We start from the raw sequence: 27,085 nt of genomic DNA, 5'->3' as shown, positions 1-27,085 counted from the left end.
AACCATGGCAGGCTAACTCATTAGCTTGTAAGTAGAATAGAACCCTCAGATCCTTCATAGATCATGATACCCTGAAGTAAAAAATAAAATTTAATTTTGTTTACCCTCAAGGTTCCCAAATTTAATTTTTCCCAACTATTGTTATTAATATTCTCCAGAGAGGTACCTGGGTGGCTCAGTTGGTTAAGTGTCCAACTCATGATTTCAGTTCAGGTTATAATCTGTGGTCCTGGGATTGAGCCCTGTGTCAGGCTCTGCACTCAGCAGGGAGTCTGCCGGAGATTCTCTCCCTCTCCCTTTGCTCCTCCCCCACTCACATGCACACGTGCTTGCTCTCTCTCACTCTCTCTCTTAAATGAATAAATAAATCTTAAAAAAAAGAACCTCTCCCCAAAACAAAAACAAAAAGAAAAAACCTCTGGAAACTGTCATAGAGGTAATAGGGAGAGTGTGTTATATGGATGGTGGTAAGTGAACCAGTTGAAAGGCTACTGTATTAGTTCAAATGAAAGAAGATGCTATCCTGTCCCCTAAGGGGGGAAAAAAAGCTGAGAAACTCTTGTGAAGTTCATAGTCCAGGGGTATAGTCTCACTAAAAGACTGAGACTTAATCATAGGACCATAGAACGTACCCCTCCCCCCTTAACACCACATTTCTAAAGGCCAATTTACAACAGTTCATTTTAACCAGTACATCATGTCTGGCTATGAAAAAAAAATTACAAGACATACCAAAAGTAAAAAAACAAAAAAAAAAACAAAAAAACCATGATTTGAAGACACAGAGCATGTATCATAACTAGACATGACAAGGATGTTGGAATTATCAGAATTATCATTTTTTAAATCTATGGTTAATAAGCTAATGGTTCTAGTGGATAAATTACACAGCATGCAAAAACAAATGGACACTGTAAAAAAAGAGATGGAAATCCTAAAAAAGAATAAAAAAGAAACGCTGGAGATGAAAAACACTGTAACGGAAAGAAAAATGCCTTTGATGGGCTTATTAGTACACTAGACATGGCTGAGGAAAAAAAAGTCTCTGAGCTAGAGGATATATTAACAGAATCCTCGAAAACTGAAAAGCAGAGAATAACGACTAAAAAGAACAGAACAGAATATCCAAGGACTATCGGTCACTACTACAAAAGATGTAACATTCACATAATGGGAATACCAGAAGGAGGAGAAAGGAACAGAAGAAATATTAAAAACAGTAATGATTGAGAATTCCCCAAGTTAACATCTGACTCCACACCATAAATTCAGGAAGCTCCAAGAACATCAAGCAGAATAAATGCCAAAAAAATATACCCAGGCATATCACTTTTGATATAGAAACTATAGAAAGTCAAACATAAAGAAAAAAAGACCTGAAAGAAGCTGGAGGAATAAAACACCTTACTCACAGAGGGAGATAAGAATTACTTCCAACTTCTCTTTAGAAACCATGCAAGCAAGAAGAGAGTGAAATATTTAAAGTGTGAAGAGAAAAAAAACACCACCAACTTAGAATTCTGCACCCTGAGAAATTATTCTTCAAAAGTGAAGGAGAAATAAGGACTGTCACAGACAAACAAAAACTAAGGGAATTTCATGCAAGAAATGTTAAGAGAAATTCATTAGAGACAAGGAAAATAAGAAAGGTCAGAAACTTGGATCCACATAAAGTAAGGGAGAACACTGAAGAAGAAATAAGTGAAAATAAAATAAATACTTGCTTTCTTTTTAAGATTTTATTTTTAAGTAATCTCTATACCCAACAAAGAGCTCGAACTCACAATCCTGAGATCAAGAGCTGCGTGCTCCACCGACTGAGTCAGCCAGGTGCCCCTATTTTTCTCACTCTAAATTCACCTAAGAGATAACAGTTTGTTCAAAATAATACCAACAATGTATTTGATTGTGTATGTATTTATGTATGCTTAAATATAAACGAAATAAATGATGATACAAGGGATGGGAGACAAAAGTTAAGAATTTTTCTTTTATTTTAAGTTACACAACCCATGAAGTGGCACAGTGCTATTTGAAAGTGGACTAATGGGGGCGCCTGGGTGGCTCAGTTGGTTAATCATCCGACTCTTGATTTCAGCTCAGGTCATGATCTCAGGGTCATGAGATCGAGCCCTGTGTCAGGCTCCACACTAGATATGGAGCCTGCTGAACATTCTCTCCCTCCCTGTTGGTGGGAATGCAAGTTGGTACAGCCACTTTGGAAATCAGCGTGAAGGCCCCTTAAAAAGTTAAAAATTGAGCTACCCTATGATCCAGCAATTGCACTACTGGGTATTTATCCCAAAGATACAGACGTAGTGAAGAGAAGGGCCATATGCACCCCAATGTTCATAGCAGCACTGTCCACAATAGCTAAATTGTGGAAGGAGCCAAGATGCCTTCAACAGATGACTGGATTAAGAAAATGTGGCCCATATATACAATGGAATAGTACTCAGCCATCAGAAAGATTACCCAACATTTGCAGCAACATGGAAGGGACTGGAGGAAATTATGCTAAGTGAAATAAGTCAAGCAGAGAAAGACAATTATCATATGGTTTCACTCATTTATGGAACATAAGAAATAGCAGGAAGATCAGTAGGAGAAGGAAGGGAAGAATGAAGGGGGGTAAACAGAAGGGGGAATGAACCATGAGAGACTGTGGACTCTGGGAAACAAACTGAGGGCTTCAGAGGGGAGGGGGTGGGGGATTGGGATAGGCTGGTGATGGGTATTAAAGAGGGCACATATTGCATGGTGCACTGGGTGTTATACGCAAACAATGAATCATGGAACACTACATCAAAAACCAAGGATATACTGTATGGTGACTAACATAACATAATAAAAAATTATTAAAAAAAAAAGATTCTCTCCCTCCCTCTCCCTCTGCCCCTCCCCACCACTTGTGTGCATGTTCTCTATCTCTCAAAAAAAAAAGTGGACTTGAATTAGCTGTAAAGGTATACTGCAAATTCTAGGGCAAGCACGAAAAAAGCGAAAAGAAAAAAGCATAGCCAATATGCTAAGAAAGGAGAGAAAATCACATAAAATGTTCAACTACACAAAAGGCAGAAAAGGGGGAATATAAAAATAGGAGCAACGAATGAGGGCAACAAATAGAAAACAGTAATGAATACAGTAGATATTAGACAAACTATATAAATAATCCAATTACATAAATGAGTATCAATGGTCTAAATACATCAATTAAAAGACAGAAATGGTCAGAGTGGTTCAAAAAACAAGACCCAAGTGTATGTTGAGTATAAGAAACCCACTCTAAATATAGAAACACATATAGATTAAATATATGGATAATATACAGATTAAAAGGATGGAGGAAAATATACCATGCTAACATTAACCAGAAGAAAGCAGGAATAGCTGTATTAACTTTAGATGGAGCAGATTTCAAAATACGGAAAGTTATTAGGGATTAAAAAGGGCATTACATGATGATAAAGGGGTCAATTCTCCAAAAAGACATAATAATTTTTAATGTGTATGTGCCTAACAACAGGGTCAAACTATGTGAGACAAAAACTTGCAAGGAGAAATAGACGAATCTACTATCATAGTTGGAGACTTCAACATCCCTATTCAACACCCAGTAGACAGATCCAGCAGGCAAAAAATCAGTAAGGACACGGCTGAACTCAATACCACCTTCAATCAACTGGATATAATTGACATCTACAGAACTAACTTCATCCAAAAAAGCACAATTCATATTCTTCTCAAACTCACATGAAACATTCACCAAGACAGACCACATTCTGGGCTATAAAACACACCTTAACAAATTTAAAGTATAGAAATCATACAATGTTGGTCCCTCAGACAATAATGGAATTAAACTAGAAGCCATAACAGAAAAAGAACTAGAAAATCCCCAAATACATGAAAATTAAATGATATATTTCTAATTAACACATGCTAAAGGAAGAAATCTCAAGAAAAATTTAGAAAGGTTTGAACTAAATGAAAATGGAAACACAACTTATCAAAATCTGTGCGATACAGCAAAAAAATGGTTAGAGGGAAATTTATAACATTGAATGCATATATGAGGAAAAAATATCTAAATCAATAGTTTAAGTTTCCCCCTTAGGAAACCAAAAAAAGAACAAATTAAATCCAAACTTAGTAGAAGAAAATAAATAATAAGAATTAGAGCAGAAATCAACAAAATTGAAAATAGTCAAGAGAGAAAAATCAATGAAATCAAAAGCTTGTTCTTTGAAATGATCAAAGAAATAAATAAGTGTATGGCCAAACTAAGAAAAAGAGAAGGCACAAAATACTAGTATCAGATATGAAAGAGAGGATATCACTACAGATCCTATATGGACATTAAAAGGATAGTGTAAAAAAAAAAAAGCTATGAACAACTCTATGATTATAAATTTTATAACCTACACGTAATGGACCACTTCATTGAAAGACACGATTTTCGAAAACTCATACAAAAAGAAATTAAAAAATCTGAATAGGCCCGTATGTATTAAAAAAATTGAACCAAAAATAATAACCTTCCAAAGTAGAAAGAACCAGGCTCAGACGAGTTCAATGGTAAATTCTACCAAACATTTAAGAAGAAATTATACCAGTTTCTACAATCTCTTTCAGAAGATAAAGCAGAGGGACTCTGTCTCTGTGTCTCTCTCTATAAAAATAAATAAATAAAACTTAGAAAAAGGGGCAACAGGGTGACTCAGTCAGTTGAGCGTCCGACTCTTGGTTTCTGCTCAGGTCGTGATCTCACAACCTGTCTCGAGCTCCACATCAGGAGGGTGTCTGCTTGGGATTCTTTCTCTCCCTCTCCCTTTGCCCCTCCCCCTGCTATCTCTCCCTATCTAAAAATAAGTAAATAAATCTTTAACAAAAGAAGATAAAGCAGAGGGAATACATTCAGTTTGATCTATGAGGCTAGTACTATCTTCATACCCAAAACAAAGACATAAGAAAACTATAGATTGATGTCTCTCATGAACACAGATGCAAGAATTGTAAACAAAATATTAGCAAATTAAATCGATAATGTACAAAAAGCATTATACACCCAACCAAGGAGGATTTATTCCAAGCAAGCAAGTTTAATACTAAAACTCAATTAATGCAAAGAAACAACAAGTGTTGGAGAGGAAGTAGAGAAAAAGGGACACTCTTGCACTGTTAGTGGGAGAGCAAACTGCTGCAGCCACTGTGGAAAAACAGTATGGGGATTCCTCAAAAAGTGAAAATAGAGCTACCCTATGATCCAGTAATTGCACTACTGGGTATTTACCCCAAAAATACAAAAGCACCAATTCACAGGGCTACATGAACCCCTATGTCCATAGCAGCATTATTTACAACAACCAAGGAATAGAAACAGCCTAAGTGTCCACAGACAGACAAATGGGTAAAGAAGATGTAGTACATGTATGTGGTATATGTATGCACTGGAATATAATTTAGCCATAAAAAAGACTGAAGTCTTGTCATCTGTAATGACATGGATGGAGGCTAGAAAGCATAATGCTAAGTGAAATAAATCAGCCAGAGAAGGGCAAATACTATATGATTTTAGTCATATGTGGAATCTGAAAAATAAAACAAATAAGCAAAGGAAAAGAGAGCGAGACAAACCAAGAAACAGACTCCTAAAAGTAAAGAACAAACTGATGGCTACCAGAGAAGTGGGTTAGGGGACTGGTTAAGTGGGTGATGGGGATTAAGGAGCACGTTTCTTGAGATGAGCACTGGGTGTTGTATGGAATTGTTGAATCACTATATTGTACACCTGAAACTAATATAATACTGTATGTTAACTATATTAGAATTATAATGAAATTTAAAAATCAATTAATGCAATGTATCGTAACAATAGGCTAAAAAAACTCACATTATCTTATCGATAAAGGAAAAGCATTTGACAAAATCCAAACCTATCCATGATAGAATCTCTCAGTAAACTAGGATTATAGGGGAGCTTTCTCAACTTCATAAAGAATATCTACAAAAATACTACAGCTAACATTATACTTAATGACGAGAAACTCAAAGGTTTCCTACTAAGATCAGGTACAAGAATGGCCTTTGTCACCAATTCTTTTCAACACTGTCCTAGAAGTTCTAGCTAATGCAATAAGATAAAAAGGAAATAAAAGGAATATACATTGTGAAGGAAGGAAAAAAACCTGTCTTTGTTCATGGATGACATGATTATCTACGTAAAAGATCCAAAAGAATAAACCAAAATAACTCCTATAACTAATAAGCGATTTAACCAAGGTGGTAGGATACAAACCTAATATACAAAAGTCAACTGCATTCATATATACCAGCAATGAACAAGAGAAATTTGAAATAAAAAACAATACCATTTATATTAGCACCCACCCCAATGAAATAAGTATAAATCTAACAAAATATGTATAAGATCAATATGAGGAAAACTAACAAAACTCTGATGAAAGAAATCAAAAAGAACTGGCGAGGGATGCCTGGATGGCTCAGTCAGTTAAGCAGCTGCCTTTGGGTCAGGTCATGATCCCAGGGTCCTGGGATCGAGTCCTGCATTGGACTCCTTGCTCAGCGGGGAGCCTGCTTCTCCCTCTGCCTGCTCTGCCTGCTGCTCCCCTTGCTTGTGCTCTCTCTGACAAATAAAATCTTAAAAAAAAAAGAAGAAGAACTAGTGAAATGGAGACTCAATATTGTCAAGACGTCTTCACAACTTCATCTATAGATTCAATGCAGCCTCGGTCAAAATCACAGCAAATAATTTTGTGGATATTGATAAAGTGATTCTAATGTTTACATGGAGAGGAAAAGGTCTCAGAATAACCAACACCAATACTGAAGGAGAACAAAATTGGAGAACTCTCACTACTGAGCTTCAAGCTAGGGTAATCAAGAGAGTATGGTCTTGGTCAAAAAAAAGCAGACAAATATATCAACAGCACGGAACAGAAAGCCTAAAAATACACCCACATAAATATAGTCAACTGATCACTGGCAAAAGAGAAAAGGCAATTAATGGAGAAAGGGGGGCACCTGGGTGGCTCAGTCAGTTAAGCATCGGACTTTTGATTTCAGCTCAGGTCATGATCTCATGGGTCGTGAGACTGACCCCCATGTCAGGTTCCACATTCAGTGGGGAGTCTAGTTGAAGATTCTCTCCCTCTGCCCTTCCCCCTACTCACTCACTCTCTCTCTCTTTTCTAAAAATAAATAAATTAAAAATAAAAATAAATGGAGAAAGGACAGTCTTCTCAACAAATGGTGCTAAAACTGGACATCCATGAGCTAAAACAAACAAATAAATAAATAACCCACCTAATCTAGACACACACCTTATACTTTTCACAAAAATTAATTCAAAATGGATCATGGGGTGCCTGGGTGGCTCAGTCGTTAAGCATCTGCCTTCGGCTCAGGTCATGATCCCAGGGTCCTGGGATTGAGCCCCGCATCGGGCTCCCTGCTCGGTGGGAAGCCTGCTTCTCCCTCTCCCACTCCCCCTGCTTGTGTTCCCTCTCTCATTGACCCTCTGTCAAATAAATAAATAAAATCTTTAAAGAAAAATGGATCATAGACCTAAATATAAAAGGAAAAAATAAACACCCCAAAAAACAAATAATTCAGTTAAGAAGGTAACATAGGAGAAAACCTAGATGACCATGGATATAGTGATGACTTCTTAGATACAATACCAAAGACATGATCCATGACAGAAATAGCTGGTAAGTTGTACTTCCTTAAAATTAAAAACTTCTGCTTGGTGGGGAAAAAAAAAGTCAAGAGGGTGAGGTGACAAACCACAGACAAGGAGAAAAAATGTGCAATACACACATTTGATAAATGACTGTTCTCTAAGATATGCAAAGAACTCTTAAAATTCAACAATAAGAGAACAAATGAGCTGATTAAAAAATGGGCCAAAGACCTTAACAAACATCTCATTAAAGAAGATGTATAAATGGTAAATAAGCTTTTGAAAATATTCTCTAAGAAGGAAACAATCAATAAAACTACGAGGCAGCCTACGGAGTAAGAGAAGATACTTGCAAATAACATTATCTGTTAAAGGGTTAGTATCCAAAATTGATAAAGAAATTATCAAACTCAACACCCCAAAAACCAAATAATTCAGTTAAGAGATGAATAGACATTTTCCCAAGGAAGACATCTAGATGGCTAACAGACAGATGAAAAGGTGTTCAACAACACTCATCATCAGGCAAAAACAAACCACAATGAGATACCACTTTACACCTGTCAGAATGGCTAATATTAACATCACAAGAAAAAACAGGTGTTGGCAAGGATGTGGAGAAAGGGGAACCCTCTTACACTGTTGGTGGGAATGCAAACTGGTGCAGCCACTCTGGAAAACAGTATGCAGGTTCCTCAAAAAGTTAAAAAATAGAACTATCCTATGACCCAGCAAATGCACTACTAGGTATTTACCCAAAGCATACAAAAGTACAGATTTGGAGGGGCACATGCACCCCGATGTTTAAAGCAGCATTATCAACAATAGCAAAACTATGGAAAGAACCCAAATGTCCACTGATTGATGAAGGGATAAAGAAGATGTGGTGTGTGTGTGTGTGTGTGTGTGTGTGTACACACACACTTGAATACTATGCAGCCATCAAAAACTGAAATTATCAATAATAGCAAAACTATGGAAAGAACCCAAATGTCCACTGATTGATGATGGGATAAAGAAGATGTGGTATATATATACAATGGACTATTATGCAGCCATCAAAAAATTGAAATCTTGCCATTTGCAACGATGTGGATGGAACTAGAGGGTATTATGCTAAGTGAAATAAGACAAACAGAGAGAGACAATTATCATATGATCTCACTGATATGTGGAATTTGAGAAATAAGGCAGAGGACCATGGGGGAAGACAGGAAAAAATGAAACGGGATGAAACTAGAGAGGGAGACTCTTAATCTCAGGAAACAAACTGAGGTTGCTGGAGTGGAGGGGGGTGGGAGGGATGGGGTGGCTGGGTGGTGGACATTGGGGAGAGTATGTCTTATGGTGAGCACTGTGTGTTGTGTAAGACTGATGAATCACAGACCTGTACCCCTGAAACAAATAATATATTATATGATAATATAAAAAAAGAACTAAAATCTAATCGGGCCAAAATTTAAAATGCTATTCCTGAGATGCAGTAAAAAAAAATGGAGGCCTTAACTGCTTGGATAAACAAGGCAGAAGAGAGAGTCACTGATACAGAAGACAAAATGATGGAAAATAAGGAACCATCAGGCTCTTGCTCAGCTGCAAATCTGCTTCTTCTTTTGATTATGCTGCTCCTGCTTGCTTTCTCTATCTCAAATAAATCAATAAAATCTTTTAAAAAATCATCAAGACAGTATGGTACTGGCACAAAAACAGACACATAGTTCAAAGGAACAGGATAGAGAACACATAAATGGACCCTCAACTCTATGGTCAACTAATCTTCAACAAAGCAGGACTGACTATCCACTGGAAAAAAAAACAGTCTCTTCAAAAAATGGTGTTGGGAAAATGGGACAGACACATGCAGAAAAGAAACTGGACCGTTTCCTTACACCATACACAAAAATAGACTCAAAATGAATGAAAGACCTAAATGTGAGACAGGAATCCATTAAAATCCTAGAGGAGAACACAGGCAGCAACCTTTGTGACCTTGGCCACAGCAACTTCTTGTTAGACACAACTCCAAAGGCAAGGGAAACAAAAGCAAAAATTAAATATTAGGACTTCATCAATATAAAAAGCTTTTGCACAGCAAAGGAAACAAAAACAAAAAGACAACTGACAGAATGGGAGAAGATATTTGTAAATGTCTTCTCAGAAAAAGCACTAGTATCCAGAATCTATAAAGAATTTATCAAACTCAGGGCGCCTGGGTAGCGCAGTTGTTAAGCATCTGCCTTCAGCTCAGGGCGTGATCCCGGCGTTGTGGGATCGAGCTCCACATCAGGCTCCTCTGCTGGGAGCCTGCTTCTTCCTCTCCCACTCCCCCTGCTTGTGTTCCCTCTCTCACTGGCTGTCTCTGTCAAATAAATAAATAAAATCTTCAAAAAAAAAGAATTTATCAAACTCAACACCCAAAAAACAAATAATCCAGTTAAGAAATGGGCAGAAGAAGCGTGGTTCAATATTTGCAAATCAATCAGCGTGATACATCATATCCACAAGAAAAGACTCAGGAACCATATGATCCTCTCAATCGATGCCGAAAAAGCATTTGACAAAATACAGCATCCTTTCCTGATTAAAACCCTTCAGAGTGTAGGAATAGAAGGCACAATCTCATAAAAGCCATCTATGAAAAGCCTAGCGTAAAATATTATTCTCAATGGAGAAAAGCTGGAAGCCTTTCCCTTAAGATCAGGAACTACGCACAAGGATGCCCCTCTCGCCACTATTATTCAACATAGTACTGAAGTCCTTGCAACAGCAATCAGACGACAAAAAGGGATCAAGGTCTCAAATCGGCAAAGAAGAAGTCAAAATGTCTCTTTGCAGATGACATGATACTCTATATGGAAAACCCAAAAGAAGCCACTTCCAAATTATTAGAAGTTATAGAGCAATTCAGTAACGTGGCAGGATACAAAATAAATGCTCAGAAATCAGTTGCATTTCTATCCAATTAATAAGAGACCGAAGAAAAGAGAAATTAGGGAATCCATCCCATTTACAATAGCACCAAAAACCATACGCTACCTTGGAATTACCTAACCAGAGACTTAAAGGACTCCAAGTTCTAGAAACTCATAAATCACTCTTGAAAGACATTGAGGAAGCACATAAAAAGATGGAAAGATATTCCGATGCTCATGGATCGGAAGAACTAACATAGTTAAAATGTCCATGCTACCCAGAGCAATCTACACTTTCACTTATCCCGATCAAAATACCAAGGATATTTTTCAAAGAACTGGAAACAAACAGTCCTTAAATTTGTATGGAACCAGAAAAGGCCCCGACTACATGAACTGTTGAAAAGGAAAACAAAGCTGGGGGCATCACAATGCGGATTCGAAGCCTGTACTACAAAGCTGTGATCACAAAGACAGCATGGTACTGGCACAAAAACAGACACATAGACCAATGGAACAGAATAGAGAGCCCAGAAATGGACCCGGCTCTTTGGGCAACTAATCTTGATAAAGCAGGAAAAAACATCCGGTGGGAAAAAGACAGTCTCTTCAATAAATGGTGCTGGGAAAATTGGACAGCTACATGCAAAAGAATGAAACTTGACCACTCTCTCTCACACCATACACAAAAATAAACTCCAAATGGATGAAAGACCTCAATGTGAGACAGGAATCTATCAAAATTCTAGAGCAGAACATAGGCAACAACCTCACGACATCGGCCAAGCAACCTTTTTCATGACACATCCCCAAAGGCAAGAGAAACAAAAGATAAAATGAATTTATGGGACTTCATCAAGATTAAAAGTTTCTGCACAGCCAAGGAAACAGTCAGAAAAATCAAGAGGCAGCCCACGGAATGGGAGAATATATTTGCAAATGACACTACAGATAAAGGACTGGTATCCAAGATCTACAAAGAACTTCTCAAACTCAATACAAGAAACAAATAAACAAATCAAAAATGGGCAGAAGATTGAACAGACACTTTTCCAATGAAGACATACAAATGGCTAACAGACACATGAAAAATGTTCAAAATCATTAGCCATCAAGGAAATTCAAATCAAAAACCACACTGAGATACCACCTTACGCCAGTTAGAATGGCAAAATAGATAGCGCAAGAAACAACAATTGTTGGAGAGGATGTGGAGAAAGGGATCCCTCCTACATTGTTGGTGGGAATGCAAGTTGGTACAGCCACTCTGGAAAACAGTGGAGGTCCCTAAAAAGTTAAAAATTGAGCTACCCTATGATCCAGCCATTGCACTACTGGGTATTTCCCCTAAAGATATAGACGTAGTGAAGAGAAGGGCCATATGCACCCCAATGTTCATAGCAGCAATGTCCACACTATAATCGTAGGAGCCGAGATGCCCTTCAACAGATGACTGGATTAAGAAGTTTGGTCCATATATACAATGGAATATTACTCAGCTATCAGAAAGAACGAGTTCTCAACATTTGCTACAACATGGACAGCACTGGAGGAGATAATGCTAGTGAAATAAGTCAAGCAGAGAAAGACAACTATCATATGATTTCTCTCATCTATGGAATATAAGAACTAGGTGATCAGTAGGAAGAAAGGGATAAAGAAGGGGGTAATCAGAAGGGGGAATGAAACATGAGAGACTATGGACTATGAGAAACAAACTGAGGACTTCAGAGGGGAGGGGGATGGGGGAATGGGATAGGCTGGTGATGGGTAGTAGTAAGGACACGTACTGCATGGTGCACTGGGTGTTATACACAACTAACGAATCATCGAGCCTTACATCGGAAACCGGGGATGTACTGTATGGTGACTAACATAATATAATAAAAAATCATTTAAAAAAAAAAAAAAGAATCTCAAATCCTACACAAAGCAAAGCAGGATCACAAAAAAAAAAAAAAAAAAAAAAAAAAAAAAAAAAAATGGGCAGAAGACATGAACAGACATTTCTCCACAGAAGACCTACAAATGGCCAACAGACACATGAAAAAATGCTAAATGATAATGAAATTAAATTTGTCTAACTTGGATTTGCTTCTTCTACGTATGCTTATACATATGTTCATATATGTATGCATATAACATTTCATTATAATTACTATGTCAGTATCACTGAGCTTGGTTCAATTGTCTGAAAATTCACTGTTGGCAGTGTTAAATGTGGTACAGACATTCTGGGAAACAGTATGGCAGTTCCTCAAAGTTAAAAATAGAGCTACCTTATGACCCAGCAATTACACTACTAGGTATTTGTCCAAAGGATACAAACAACGCAGTCAAAAGGCACATGCACCCCAATGTTTATAGCAGCAATGTCTACAATAGCCAAAATATGTAAAAAGCCCAGATGTCCATCAACAGATGAATGGATAAAGAAGATGTGGTATATATACAATGGAATATTACTCAGACACCAAGAAGAATGAAATCTTACCATCTGCAACAACATCAACGCAACTAGAGGATATTATGCTAAGTGAAATAAGTCAGTCAGAGAAAGACAAATACATGACTTCACCCATATGTGGAATTTAAGAAATAAAACAAACGAACATAGGGGAAGGGAGGGAAAAATAAAATAAGATGAAATCAGAGAGGGAGACAAACCATATGAGACTCTTAACTCCAGGAAACAAACTGAGGGTTGCTGGGGGCGGGGATGGGGTCATTGGGTAATGGGCATTAAGGAGGGCACTTGATATAATGAGCACTGGGTGTTAGGTGCAACAGGTGAATCACTAAACTCTACCTCTGAAACTAATAAAACAAACAAACAAACAAACTTCTTGTGGCCAGGGGAAGATGGCAGATTGGGAGGATCTTAAGCTCACCTTGTCCCATGGACACAGTGAGTCAGCAACTACATGTATTGCAAACTAACTCTGAAAATGACCTGAAGACTGGAGAACAGATCTTACACAGTTATTCATAGGAAACTACATCAAAAAGGGTAGGAGGAATGGAGATGTGGTTGGAAACCAAACCCCCAGCGCAACTAACCACAAATAGGAGGAACATCACAAGCACAGAGGAGCAAGGCAGTCAGTCAGATCCCACAGAGTGCATCCCTGGCCCTGAGGGCCCACACGGCGGGGAAGACAAGTCCCCATAATATCTTGCTTTGAAAATCAGTGGGGCGTAACTCTGGGAGAGCAAGAAGGAAATAGGAAAATTAATCCCTGTCCTCAAAGAGGCAGCACACTAAATAACTCACCCTGAAATATACATATAAGCAGTAGTTTGAAAAGCCCTTGGGGTATACGTGATGGAACTGTATTCACTAATTTTAGGATATGTGCTGGAGGGGCAGGGATCTGCAGATTTCTCTGGGAACAAAAGTGCTAGCAGACTTTATATTGCCCTCCCCAGCCTATATTCAGACACTTGTAGGAGCCAGTTCAAACACTTTCCATCTACCTTGTTACTGTCACGTGCCCAGCCCCGGTGTTTCCCTGTAGACATGTCCCACTCAACCCACTCACCTTGGCAGTTACCCCTCCAAAGTGGCTCCTGCCCTGGAATGGGGAGGAGATAACCACACACAACAGCATCCCTGCAATTCCTAAAGCTAGCCTCTTAGATGATTGCGCAAAGTGCCAGCCCTGCCCTTCCCTGCATTTGCAGCTATCACAGCACCTAGCTGTGGGCAACCAGGGTTAGGGCTAGACTCACCCAACAGCAAGCATGTGAGTGCTGTAGCAGGGCCTTTCAACAGTGTGGGATGGAAACCCTGCCCAGTGCAGCTGCAGTAGGTGAAGGAGGTCACTGAAGCCAGCTGGGCTGAGGGCCAGCCCTGCCCACCAGCATGCCCACAGCCATCATAGCTCATCGACAACAGGAGGGTACATGCAGCTCACACAGGAAGCGCCTGGTTCTGGTGAACTGGGGTGGTCGTGCTATGGGGCACCATGATGCCTCTCCTACACAAGGCCACTACTTTCAAGACTAGGAGATGTAGTTGACCTACCTAATACACATAAACAAACAGAGAGAAATAGACGAGGAAACAGAGGAATGTGTCCCAAATAAAAGAATAAGCCAAAATCACAGAAAAAGAGTGAAACAAAAAGGACACAAGCAATATGCCCAATAAAGAGTTCAACATAATGGTCATAAATGTACTCACTGGACTTGAGAAAAGAGTGGATGAACTCAGTGAGAACTTCAATAAATAGATAAAAAAAAAAATATATATATATATATATTTATATATAAAAAGAACCAGACAGAGCAGAAAAACACAATAACTGAATTTTAAAAATACATTAGAGGGAATCAACAGCAGATTGGGAGACACAGAAGAATGGATCAGCAATCTGGAGGACAGGGTAATAGAAAGCAACAAAGCTGAACAGCAGAAAGATAAAAGAGTAATTAAGAAAGAGAACAGCTTAAGGGACCTCTATGACATCATCAAGTGTAATAACATTTGCATTGTAAGGATCTCAGAAGAAGAAGAAAGAGAGAAGGAGGCAGAAAAATTATTTGAAGAAATAATAGCTGAAAACTTCACTAATATGGGGAAGGAAAGACATCCAGGTCCAGGAAGCACAGAAGGCCCAAAACAAGATGAACCCAAGTAGGTCTACATAAAGACAGATAATAATTAAAATGACAGAAATTAATAATAGCAAATTTTAAAAGCAGCAAAAGAAAATGAAAACAGTTACATACTAGGGAAACCCAATAAGGCTATCAGCTGATTTTTCATGAGAGACTTTGCAGGCCAGAAGAGAATGGCATGAAATATTCAAAGTGCTGAAAGAAAAAACCTACAACCAAAAATACTCTACTGGGCAAGGTTATCAACAGAATTGAAGAACAGATAAAGAGTTTATGAGATAAAAAAAAATTAAAGAGGTTCAGCATGACTAAACCAAACTTACAATAAATGATAAGGGAATTCTTTAAGTGGAAAAAGGCCATAACTAGAAGTAAGAAAAGTATGAAATGAGGGAACTTCAATGGTGAAAGCAAAAATATAGTAAAGGCAGTAGATTACTCACTTATAAAGCCAGCATGGAAGTTAAAACACAAAAGAAGTAAAATCAACTGTATCTACAAAAATTACTCAAGGGTTACACAAAAACTTAAAAAAATGTAAAATAGGACATCATAATCCAAGCATAATACTAGACAAATCCATCAAACCACAAGGGAAAAGAAGTGAAAATAAGGAAAGGAGAAGTATAAAAACAATCAGAAAAAAAATTAACAAATGGCAATAAGTACATACCTATCAATAATTAACTGGACTAAACGCTCTAATCAAAAAACATACGGTAACTGAATGGATAAAAAAAAAACAAGAACAACCTATGTGCTGCCTACAAGATACTCATTTCAGACCTAAAGACACAGACAGAAAGTGAAGGACTGGAAAAGATACTCCATGAAAAATGGAAACAGGAAAAAAAATCCAGGTATACTTAAATCAGAGAAAATAGACTTAAAAGAGAAGACCGTAGAAAGAGAGAAAGGACATTACATAATGATAAAGAGATAAGCTAACAAGAGAATATAGCAATTGCAAACATGGAGCACCTAAATAAATGAAACAAACATTAACAGATATAACGGGAGAAACTGACAGTAATGCAATAATAGTAGGGGACTTTAACATCCCACTGACATCAATGGATAGATCACTCAGACAGAAAAATCAATAAAAAACAGTAGCCTTGAATGACACATTAGACCAGATGGACTTAACAGACATATATAGAACATTCTATCTAAAAAAATCCAGAATACACATTCTTTTCAAGTGCACATGGAATATTCTCCTAAACAGATAATAAATTACGCTATACAGAAGTCTCAAAATTTAAGACTGGAATCACATCAAGCATCTTTTCTTTTTTAATTTAAATTCAATTAGCCAACATATAGTACATCATTAGTTTTGATATAATGTTAAATGATTCATTAGTTGCGTATAACATCCATTCATATAATGTGCTCTCCTTAATGCCCATCACCCAATTACCCCATCCCTCCACCTCCCTTTCTGCAACCCTCAGTTTGTTTCCTGGAGTCAAGAGTCTCTCATGGTTTGTCTCCCTCTCTGATTTCTTCCCATTCAGTTTTCTCTCCCTTCCCTTATGAAATTAATTACAAGAAAAAAACAAGAATAAACACAAAGACATGGAACCTAAAAAAATATGACACCAAAAACCAATGGGTCAACAAAGAAGTCTAAAAGGAAATTGAAGAATACATGGAGACAAATGAAAATGGAAAAATAGCAGTCCAAAGTCTTTGGGACACAGCAAAAGCAGTTCTAAGGGGGAAATTTACAGCAACACAGACCTACCTCAAGAAACAAATAAGGGATGCCTGGCTGGCTCAGCTGGTGGAGCATGTGACTCTTGATCTCAGGGTTGCAGGTTCAAACCCCATATTGGGTATAGAGATTACTTGAAAAAAAAATCTTAAAAAAACGAAAACAAGGGGCGCCTGGGTGGCACAGCGGTTGGGCGTCTGCCTTCGGCTCAGGGCGTGATCCCGGTGTTGTGGGATCGAGCCCCACATCAGGCTCCTCTGCTGTGAGCCTGCTTCTTCCTCTCCCATTCCCCCTGCTTGTGTTCCCTCTCTCGCTGGCTGTCTCTATCTCTGTCAAATAAATAAATTAATTAAAAAAAAAAAACGAAAACAAAAAATTTCCTATGGGGCACCTGGGTGGCACAGCGGTTGAGCATCTGCCTTCGGTTCAGGGCGTGATCCCGGCATTATGGGATCGAGCCCCACATCAGGCTCTTCTGCTATGAGCCTGCTTCTTCCTCTCCCACTCCCCCTGCTGTGTTCCCTCTCTCGCTGGCTGTCTCTATCTCTGTCAAATAAATAAATAAAATCTTAAAAATAAAAAGAAACAAATAAAAATCCCAATCTTACCTTAACTTAAAGGAACTAGAAAAAGAAGAGCAACAAAAGCCCTAAAATTAGTAGAAGAAAGTAAATAATTAAGAGTAGAGCAGAAATAAAGATATAAAGACCAAAAAAAAAAGACAACAGAAAAGATCAATGAAACCAAGAGCTGGTTCTCTGAAAAGATGAAAAAAACTGATAAACCTTTTTCCAGACTCATCAAGACAAAAAGAGAGGATGAAAATATATAAAATCAGAAATGAAAGAGGAGAAATAAAAACCAACACCACAGAAATACAAAGGATTATAAAAGAATACTATTGAAAATGTATAGGTCAACAATTTGGACAACTAAAGAAGAAAGTGATAAATTTGTAGGAATGTACAATCTTCCAAAGTGCATCAGGAAAAAATAGAAAATTTGAACAGATTCATTACTAGTAATGAAATTAAAACAGTCATCAAAAAAAAAAACCCTCCCAACAGGGGCGTCTGAGTCAAGGGCAGACGTTTAACTTGACTGAGCCACCCAGGTGCGCTTATATGAAACACTTAAAGAAGTGTTAATAATTATTCTTAAAATATTCCAGAAAATAGAAGAGGAAGGAAACCTTCCAAATTTACTTACTCTATGAGGTCAGCATTACCCTGTACTAAAACCAGATTAAAGATACTACAAAAAAGAAAACTACGGCCAGTATCTCTGATAACCACAAATGCAAAAATCTTCAACAAAATGTTAGCAAACTGAATTCAACAATACATTAAAAGGATCATTCACCAGAATCAACTGGAATTCATTCTAGGGGTGCAAGGATAATTCCATATTCACAAGTCAATTGACGTAATATATCATATTAACAAGAGGATGGATAAAAACTATGTGATCATCTCAACAGATGCAGAAAAAGCATCTGACAATATATATCTGCTCATGACAGAAACCTTCAGCAAAGTGGCTTTAGAGGAAACATACCTTCACATAATAAAGGAAAAACCCACAGCTAACATATTCAATGGTGAAAAACTGAAAGCTCTTCCTCTAAGATCAGCACAAGTTAAGGATATCCACTCTTGTCACATTTATTCAACACAGTACTGGAAGTCCCAGCCATAGCAATCAGACATGAAAAAGAAATAAAAGATATCAAGGGTGCCTGGGTGGCTCAGTCGGTTAAGCATCTGCCTTCGGCTTGGGTCATGATTCCAGGGTCCTGGGATCAAGTCTCAAATAGGGCTCCCTGCTCAGTGGGGAGTCTGCTTCTCCCTCTGCCCCCCACAACTCATGTGCGCACACACTCTGTCTCACTCTCTCTCTTGCAAAAATAAATAAATAAAATCTTTAAAAAAAAGAAAAAGAAGATATCCAAATTGGTAAGGAAGAAACAAAACTGTCATTATTTGCAGAGGACATGATACTATATAGAGAAAAACTTAAAAACTCCACTAAAAATATATTAGAACCAGTAAACGAATTCAGTGATGTAGAATACAGAATTAATATACAGAAATCTGTTGCATTTCTACACACTAATAGCTAAGTAGCAGAAAGAAAACTGAAAACAATCCCATTTACAATTATACCAAAAAGAATAAAATACCTAGGAATAAATATAACCAAGGAGGTGAAAGACCTTTACTCTGAAAACTATAATACATTGGTGAAAGAAATTGAAGACAACACAAACAAGTGGAAAAATACACCATGCTCATTGATTGGAAGAGTATTGTTAAAGTGTCCATAGTATCCAAAGCAATGCAATCCCCATCAAAATACCAACAGCATTTATCACAGAACTAGAACAAATACTCCAAAAATTTGTATGGAACCACAAAAGACCCCAAATAGCCAAAGCAATCTTGAGAAAGAACAAAGCTGGATATATCGCAATCCCAGATTTCAAGATACACTATAAGGCTAAGTAATCAAAACATTATGGTACTGGCACAAATACAGACACAGAGATCAATGGAAGAGAATAGAGAGCCCAGGGCAACACTATTGGGACCCCTTTCACTGAGAGTTTTTTCTGTATCTTCACTTAATAAACTCCTATCGCTTTACTCAAAAAAAAAAAAAAAAAAGAATAGAGAGCCCAGAAATAAACTCATGCTTATATGGTCAATGAGTTTATGACAAAGGAGGCTAGAATACACAAAGGGAGAAAATACAGTCTCTTCAACAAATGGTGGTGGTAAAACTGGACAGCTACATGAAAACAATGAAACTAGACCACCTTCTTAAACCATATATGAAAATAAAGTTAAAATGGATTAAAGACCTAAATGTGAGACAAGAAACCATAAATCTAAAGGAAAACATACACAGTAATTTCTTGGACATTGGCCAAAGAAACATATTTATGCATATGTCTCCTCAGGCAAGGGAAATTAAATAAAAAATAAACTACTGGGGGGCGCCTGGGTGGCGCAGTCGTTAAGCATCTGCCTTCAGCTCAGGGCGTGATCCCGGCGTTCTGGGATTGAACCCTACATCAGGCTCCTCCGCTAGGAGCCTGCTTCTTCCTCTCCCACTCCCCCTGCTTGTGTTCCCTCTCGCTGGCTGTCTCTCTCTGTCAAATAAATAAATAAAATCTTTAAAATAAATAAATAAATAAACTATTGTGATACCAAAATAAAAAGCTTTTGCATAGTGAAAGAAACCAACAAAATGAAAAGGCAACCTACTGAATAGGAGAAAATATTTGCAAATGACATATCCAATAAGGGATTAATATCCAAAATATATAAAGAACTTACATAAGTCAACACCAAAATGAACAAAACAATACAATTTAAAAATGGGCAGAGAACCCGAATAGACATTTTCCCAAAGAAGACTTACTGATGGCCAACAGACACATAAAAAGATGCTCAACATCACTAACCATCACAGAAATGAAAATCAAAACCACAATGAGCTATCACCTCACACCTGTCAGAATGGCTCAAATCAAAAAGACAAGAAATAACAAGTGTGGACGAAGATGTGGAGAAAAGGAAACCCTGGTGCACTGTTGGTGAAATTGTAAACTGGTGCAACCAGTATGGAAAACGGTATGACGCTTCCTTAAAATATTAAAAATGGAAAAATATCACATGATCCAGGAACTGCACCACTATTTACCCAAAGACAATGAAAACGCTAACTAGAAAAGATATATGCATTCCCATTTATTGCAGAGATATCTATAATAGCCAAAATATAGAAGTAATCCACATGTCCATCAGTAGATGAATGGATAGAAAAGATATGACATGTATGTATATACACACACACATACACACACACACACAATTACTCAGCCATAAAAAAGAATGAAATTTTGCCATTTATGACAACATGAGTGGACCTAGAGGGTATTATGGTAAGTGAAATAAGTCAGACAGAGGACAAATACCATATGATTTCACTTCTACATGGAATCTAAAAAACACACCAACAAACAAACAGTCTCAGAAATACAGAGAACAAACGTGGTTGCCAGAGAGAAGGGGGCATGGGCAAAAGAGGTGAAGGGGATTAAGAGGAACAAGCTTCTGGTTATAAAATAAGTGAGTCACAGAAACGTAAAGTACAGAGAGAAGAGTTAAGATGGTGGAGGAGTAGGGGACCCCTTTTTCAGCAGGTCCCCTGAGTCGAGCTGGATAGGTACCAGACCAGCCTAAACAACCACGGAACCAGCCTGATACGCAGGAAGATGCATCTGGATCTCTACAAATGAACATCTCCAGCGCTGAGTATTGAGGTACGAAGCAGGGAGCCATGAAACCGTGCACAGATATCGGAAGATAAACGGAAGGGGAGGGAGCCGCGAAGTTCGCGCCGGAAGCTGTGGGGCCGGCCAGGCGTAGCCGGCATTTCTTAGACGGCAATCCGAAAAACAACAGGCATCTCGCGGAACACCAGAATCCCGGTGTGCTCACCGGGCATAGACTTCCTGACACCCTCCAGATCCTGTGGAGCCAGTGGGGGAGGCTGGCAGCTGGCGGCATTAGAAACACAAAGGACAGAGACGCGCCGTGAGGGCTGGGACGCCGGGTGTGGGGCGCACATCCCGGGACGCTGCAGGGTTGAGCAGCACCAACAGAAACAGAGTTAAAGTGGCCAGAACATTAGTAGAGAACGGGCCGCAATCCTTCTGTTCCGTGACAGAGGCTGAAATTTGGCCGCTGCTGCTCTGACTCTCAGAAGAGGCACAGCAAACCGCCAGGGAAAGCCGCCAGAGAACAAAAGCCTGGAAATACCGGCTCAGAGAGTGCCCATCCCCATCCTCCCTCGCAGGGGACACGGAGACTCTACCCAAACAGGGTTGCCTGAGTATTGGCGCGGCAGGCCCCTCCCCCAGAACACAGAAGGCAGGCTGAAAAATCAAGAAGCCCACAACCCGGGCGCCTGGGTGGCGCAGTCATTGAGCGCCTGCCTTCGGCTTAGGGCGTGATCCCGGCGTTCCGGAAAGGAGTCCCTCATCGGGCTCCTCCGCTGGGAGCCTGCTTCTTCCTCTCCCACTCCCCTGCTTCTGTTCCCTCTCTCGCTGGTTGGCTGCCACATAAATAAATAAATAAAATCTTTAAAGAAGAAGCCCACATCCCTAAGATCCCTATAAAACAAGGGGCACGGCCTGGGACCCAGTCAATAATTTGGGCTCTGGAAACCCCGCAACCTCTCTTCATCAGAATGACAAGAAGGAGAAGCCCCCCCCAGCAAAGAAAAGACAGTGATTCTGTGGCCTCTGCCACAGAAATAATGGATATGGATGTAACCAAATTATCAGAAATGGAATTCAGAGTAACGATGGTCAAAATGATGAGTAGAATTGAAAAAACTATTAACGAAAAGGTTACTGAGAATATAGAATCCCTAAGGACAGAAATGAGAGCGAATCTGACAGAAATTAAAAATTCTATGAGCCAAATGCAGGCAAAACTAGAGGCTCTGACGGCCAGGGTCGCAGAAGCAGAGGAACGGGTTAGTGAATTGGAGGATGGGTTAATAGAGGAAAAAATGAAAATAGAAGATGGTCTTAAAAAAATCCACGCCCACGAATGTAGGTTACGGGAGATTACTGACTCAATGAAACGATCCAATGTTAGAATCATCGGCATCCCCGAGGGGGTGGAGAAAAACAGAGGTCTAGAAGAGATATTTGAACAAATTGTAGCTGAAAACTTCCCTAATCTAGCAAGGGAAACAAACATTCGTGTCCAAGAGGCAGAGAGGACCCCTCCCAAGCTCAACCACGACAAACCTACGCCACGTCACGTCATAGTGCAATTCGCAAATATTAGATGCAAGGATACAGTATTGAAAGCGGCCAGGGCAAAGAAATTTCTCACGTACCAAGGCAAAAGCATCAGAATTACGTCAGACCTGTCTACACAGACCTGGAATGAGAGAAAGGGTTGGGGGAGCATATTTAAAGCTCTTTCAGAGAAAAACATGCAGCCAAGGATCCTTTATCCAGCAAGGCTGTCATTCAGAATTGATGGAGAAATAAAGACATTTCAGAATCGCCAGTCACTAACCAATTTTGTAACCACGAAACCAGCCCTACAGGAGATATTACGGGGGGTTCTATAAAAGTAAAAAGGCCCCAAGAGTGATACAGAACAGAAAGTCACAGCCAATACAAACAAAGACTTTACTGGCAACATGGCAACATTAAAATCATATCTCTCAGTAATCAGTCTTAATGTAAATGGTTTGAACCATCCCATAAAACGCCACAGGGTTGCAGATTGGATAAAAAGAAATGACCCATCCATTTGCTGTCTACAAGAGACTCATTTCGAACCCAAAGATGCATTCAGACTGAGAGTAAGGGGATGGAGTACCATCTTTCACGCAAATGGACCTCAAAAGAAAGCTGGGGTAGCAATTCTCATATCAGATAAATTGGATTTTAAACTACAGACTATAGTTAGAGATGCAGAAGGGCACTATATTATTCTTAAGGGAAGTATTCAACAAGTGGATATGACAATTATAAATATATATGCCCCCAACAGGGGAGCAGCAAGATACACAAGCCAACTCTTAACCAGAATAAAGAGACATATAAATAAAAATACATTAATAGTAGGGGACCTCAACACTCCACTCTCAGAAATAGACAGAACACCCTGGCAAAAACTAAGCAAAGAATCAAAGGCTTTGAATGCCATACTCGACGAGTTGGACCTCATAGATATATATAGAACACTACACCCCAGAACCAAAGAATACTCATTCTATTCTAATGCCCATGGAACATTCTCAAGAATAGACCATGTTCTGGGACACAAAACAGGTCTCAACCGATACCAAAAGATTGAAATTATCCCCTGCATATTCTCAGACCACAACGCTCTGAAATTGGAACTCAACCACAAGGAAAAATTTGGAAGAAACTCAAACACTTGGAGACTAAGAACCATCCTGCTCAGGAATGACTCGATAAACCAGGAAATCAAAAATCAAATTAAACAATTTATGGAGACCAATGAGAATGAAAATACAACAGTCCAAAACCTATGGGATACTGCAAAGGCAGTCCTAAGGGGGAAATACATAGCCATCCAAGCCTCACTCAAAAGAATAGAAAAATCTAAAATGCAGTTTTTATATTCTCACCTCAAGAAGCTGGAACAGCAACAGAGGGACAGGCCTAATCCACGCACGAGGAAGCAGTTGACCAAAATTAGAGCTGAAATCAATCAAGCAGAAACCAGAAGTACAGTAGAGCAGATCAACAGGACTAGAAGCTGGTTCTTTGAGAGAATCAATAAAATTGACAGACCACTGGCAAGACTTATCCAAAAGAAAAGAGAAAGGACCCAGATTATTAAAATTATGAATGAAAAAGGAGAGGTCACGACGAACACCATTGAAATTGGAAGGATTATTAGAAATTTTTATCAACAGCTATATGCCAATAAACTAAGCAATCTGGAAGAGATGGAATCCTTCCTGGAAACCTATAAACTACCAAGATTGAAACCGGAAGAAATTGATTCCTTAAACAGGCCAATTAATTATGAAGAAATTGAGTCAGTGATAAACAACCTTCCAAATAACAAAACTCCAGGCCCGGACGGTTTTCCTGGGGAATTCTACCAAACATTCAAAGAAGAAATAATACCTATTCTCCTAAAGCTATTTCAAAAAATAGAAACAGAAGGAAAGCTACCAAACTCATTCTATGAGGCCAATATTACCTTGATCCCCAAACCAGGCAAAGACCCCCTCAAAAAGGAGAATTACAGACCGATTTCCCTAATGAATATGGACGCCAAAATCCTCAACAAGATACTTGCTAATAGAATCCAACAGTACATTAAAAGGATTATCCATCACGATCAAGTGGGATTCATACCTGGGATGCAAGCGTGGTTCAATATTCGCAAATCAATCAGCGTGATACATCATATCAACAAGAAAAGACTCAGGAACCATATGATCCTCTCAATCGATGCCGAAAAAGCATTTGACAAAATACAGCATCCTTTCCTGATTAAAACCCTTCAGAGTGTAGGAATAGAAGGTACATTTCTCAATCTCATAAAAGCCATCTATGAAAAGCCTACTGCAAATATTATTCTCAATGGGGAAAAGCTGGAAGCCTTTCCCTTAAGATCAGGAACACGACAAGGATGCCCACTCTCGCCACTATTATTCAACATAGTACTAGAAGTCCTTGCAACAGCAATCAGACGACAAAAAGGGATCAAAGGTATTCAAATTGGCAAAGAAGAAGTCAAAATGTCTCTCTTTGCAGATGACATGATACTCTATATGGAAAACCCAAAAGAAGCCACTCCCAAACTATTAGAAGTTATAGAGCAATTCAGTAACGTGGCAGGATACAAAATAAATGCTCAGAAATCAGTTGCATTTCTATACACGAATAACGAGACCGAAGAAAGAGAAATTAGGGAATCCATCCCATTTACAATAGCACCAAAAACCATACGTTACCTTGGAATTAACTTAACCAGAGACGTAAAGGACCTATATTCTAGAAACTATAAATCACTCTTGAAAGACATTGAGGAAGACATAAAAAGATGGAAAGATATTCCATGCTCATGAATCGGAAGAATTAACATAGTTAAAATGTCCATGCTACCCAGAGCAATCTACACTTTCAATGCTATCCCGATCAAAATACCAAGGACATTTTTCAAAGAACTGGAACAAACAGTCCTTAAATTTGTATGGAAACAGAAAAGGCCCCGAATCTCCAAGGAACTGTTGAAAAGGAAAAACAAAGCTGGGGGCATCACAATGCCGGATTTCGAGCTGTACTACAAAGCTGTGATCACAAAGACAGCATGGTACTGGCACAAAAACAGACACATAGACCAATGGAACAGAATAGAGAGCCCAGAAATGGACCCTCGGCTCTTTGGGCAACTAATATTTGATAAAGCAGGAAAAAACATCCGGTGGGAAAAAGACAGTCTCTTCAATAAATGGTGCTGGGAAAATTGGACAGCTACATGCAAGAGAATGAAACTTGACCACTATCTCACACCATACACAAAAATAAACTCCAAATGGATGAAAGACCTCGATGTGAGACAGGAATCCATCAAAATTCTAGAGGAGAACATAGGCAGCAACCTCTACGACATCGGCCAAAGCAACCTTTTTCATGACACATCCCCAAAGGCAAGAGAAACAAAAGATAAAATGAATTTATGGGACTTCATCAAGATTAAAAGTTTCTGCACAGCCAAGGAAACAGTCAGAAAAACTAAGAGGCAGCCCACGGAATGGGAGAATATATTTGCAAATGACACTACAGATAAAGGACTGGTATCCAAGATCTACAAAGAACTTCTCAAACTCAATACACGAGAAACAAATAAACAAATCAAAAAATGGGCAGAAGATATGAACAGACACTTTTCCAATGAAGACATACAAATGGCTAACAGACACATGAAAAAATGTTCAAAATCATTAGCCATCAAGGAAATTCAAATCAAAACCACACTGAGATACCACCTTACGCCAGTTAGAATGGCAAAAATAGACAAGGCAAGAAACAACAATTGTTGGAGAGGATGTGGAGAAAGGGGATCCCTCCTACATTGTTGGTGGGAATGCAAGTTGGTATAGCCACTCTGGAAAACAGTGTGGAGGTCCCTTAAAAAGTTAAAAATTGAGCTACCCTATGATCCAGCCATTGCACTACTGGGTGTTTACCCCAAAGATACAGATGTAGTGAAGAGAAGGGCCATATGCACCCTAATGTTCATAGCAGCATTGTCCACAAGAGCTAAATCGTGGAAGGAGCTGAGATGCCCTTCAACAGATGACTGGATTAAGAAGTTGTGGTCCATATATACAATGGAATATTACTCAGCTATCAGAAAGAATGAGTTCTCAACATTTGCTACAACATGGACGGCACTGGAGGAGATAATGCTAAGTGAAATAAGTCAAGCAGAGAAAGACAACTATCATATGATTTCTCTCATCTATGGAACATAAGAACTAGGATGATCAGTAGGGGAAGAAAGGGATAAAGAAAGAGGGGGGTAATCAGAAGGG

The 27,085-nt window shown here is 38.8% G+C and overlaps 1 protein-coding gene across 1 annotated transcript in view; it reads right to left on the bottom strand.

Moving 5' to 3' along the window:
* MAGT1 (magnesium transporter 1) overlaps positions 1–27,085 on the bottom strand; it is a 73,766-nt gene that overhangs the window by 28,374 nt on the left and 18,307 nt on the right. The gene's annotated exons all lie outside the window — the stretch shown is intronic.

The sequence above is a fragment of the Ursus maritimus genome, assembly GCF_017311325.1.
Source record: "Ursus maritimus isolate PB19 chromosome X unlocalized genomic scaffold, ASM1731132v1 scaffold_X1, whole genome shotgun sequence".
NCBI lineage: Eukaryota > Metazoa > Chordata > Mammalia > Carnivora > Ursidae > Ursus > Ursus maritimus.
Note: the sequence above shows the minus strand (reverse complement) of the source record. Positions and strands in the feature narration are given on the sequence as shown.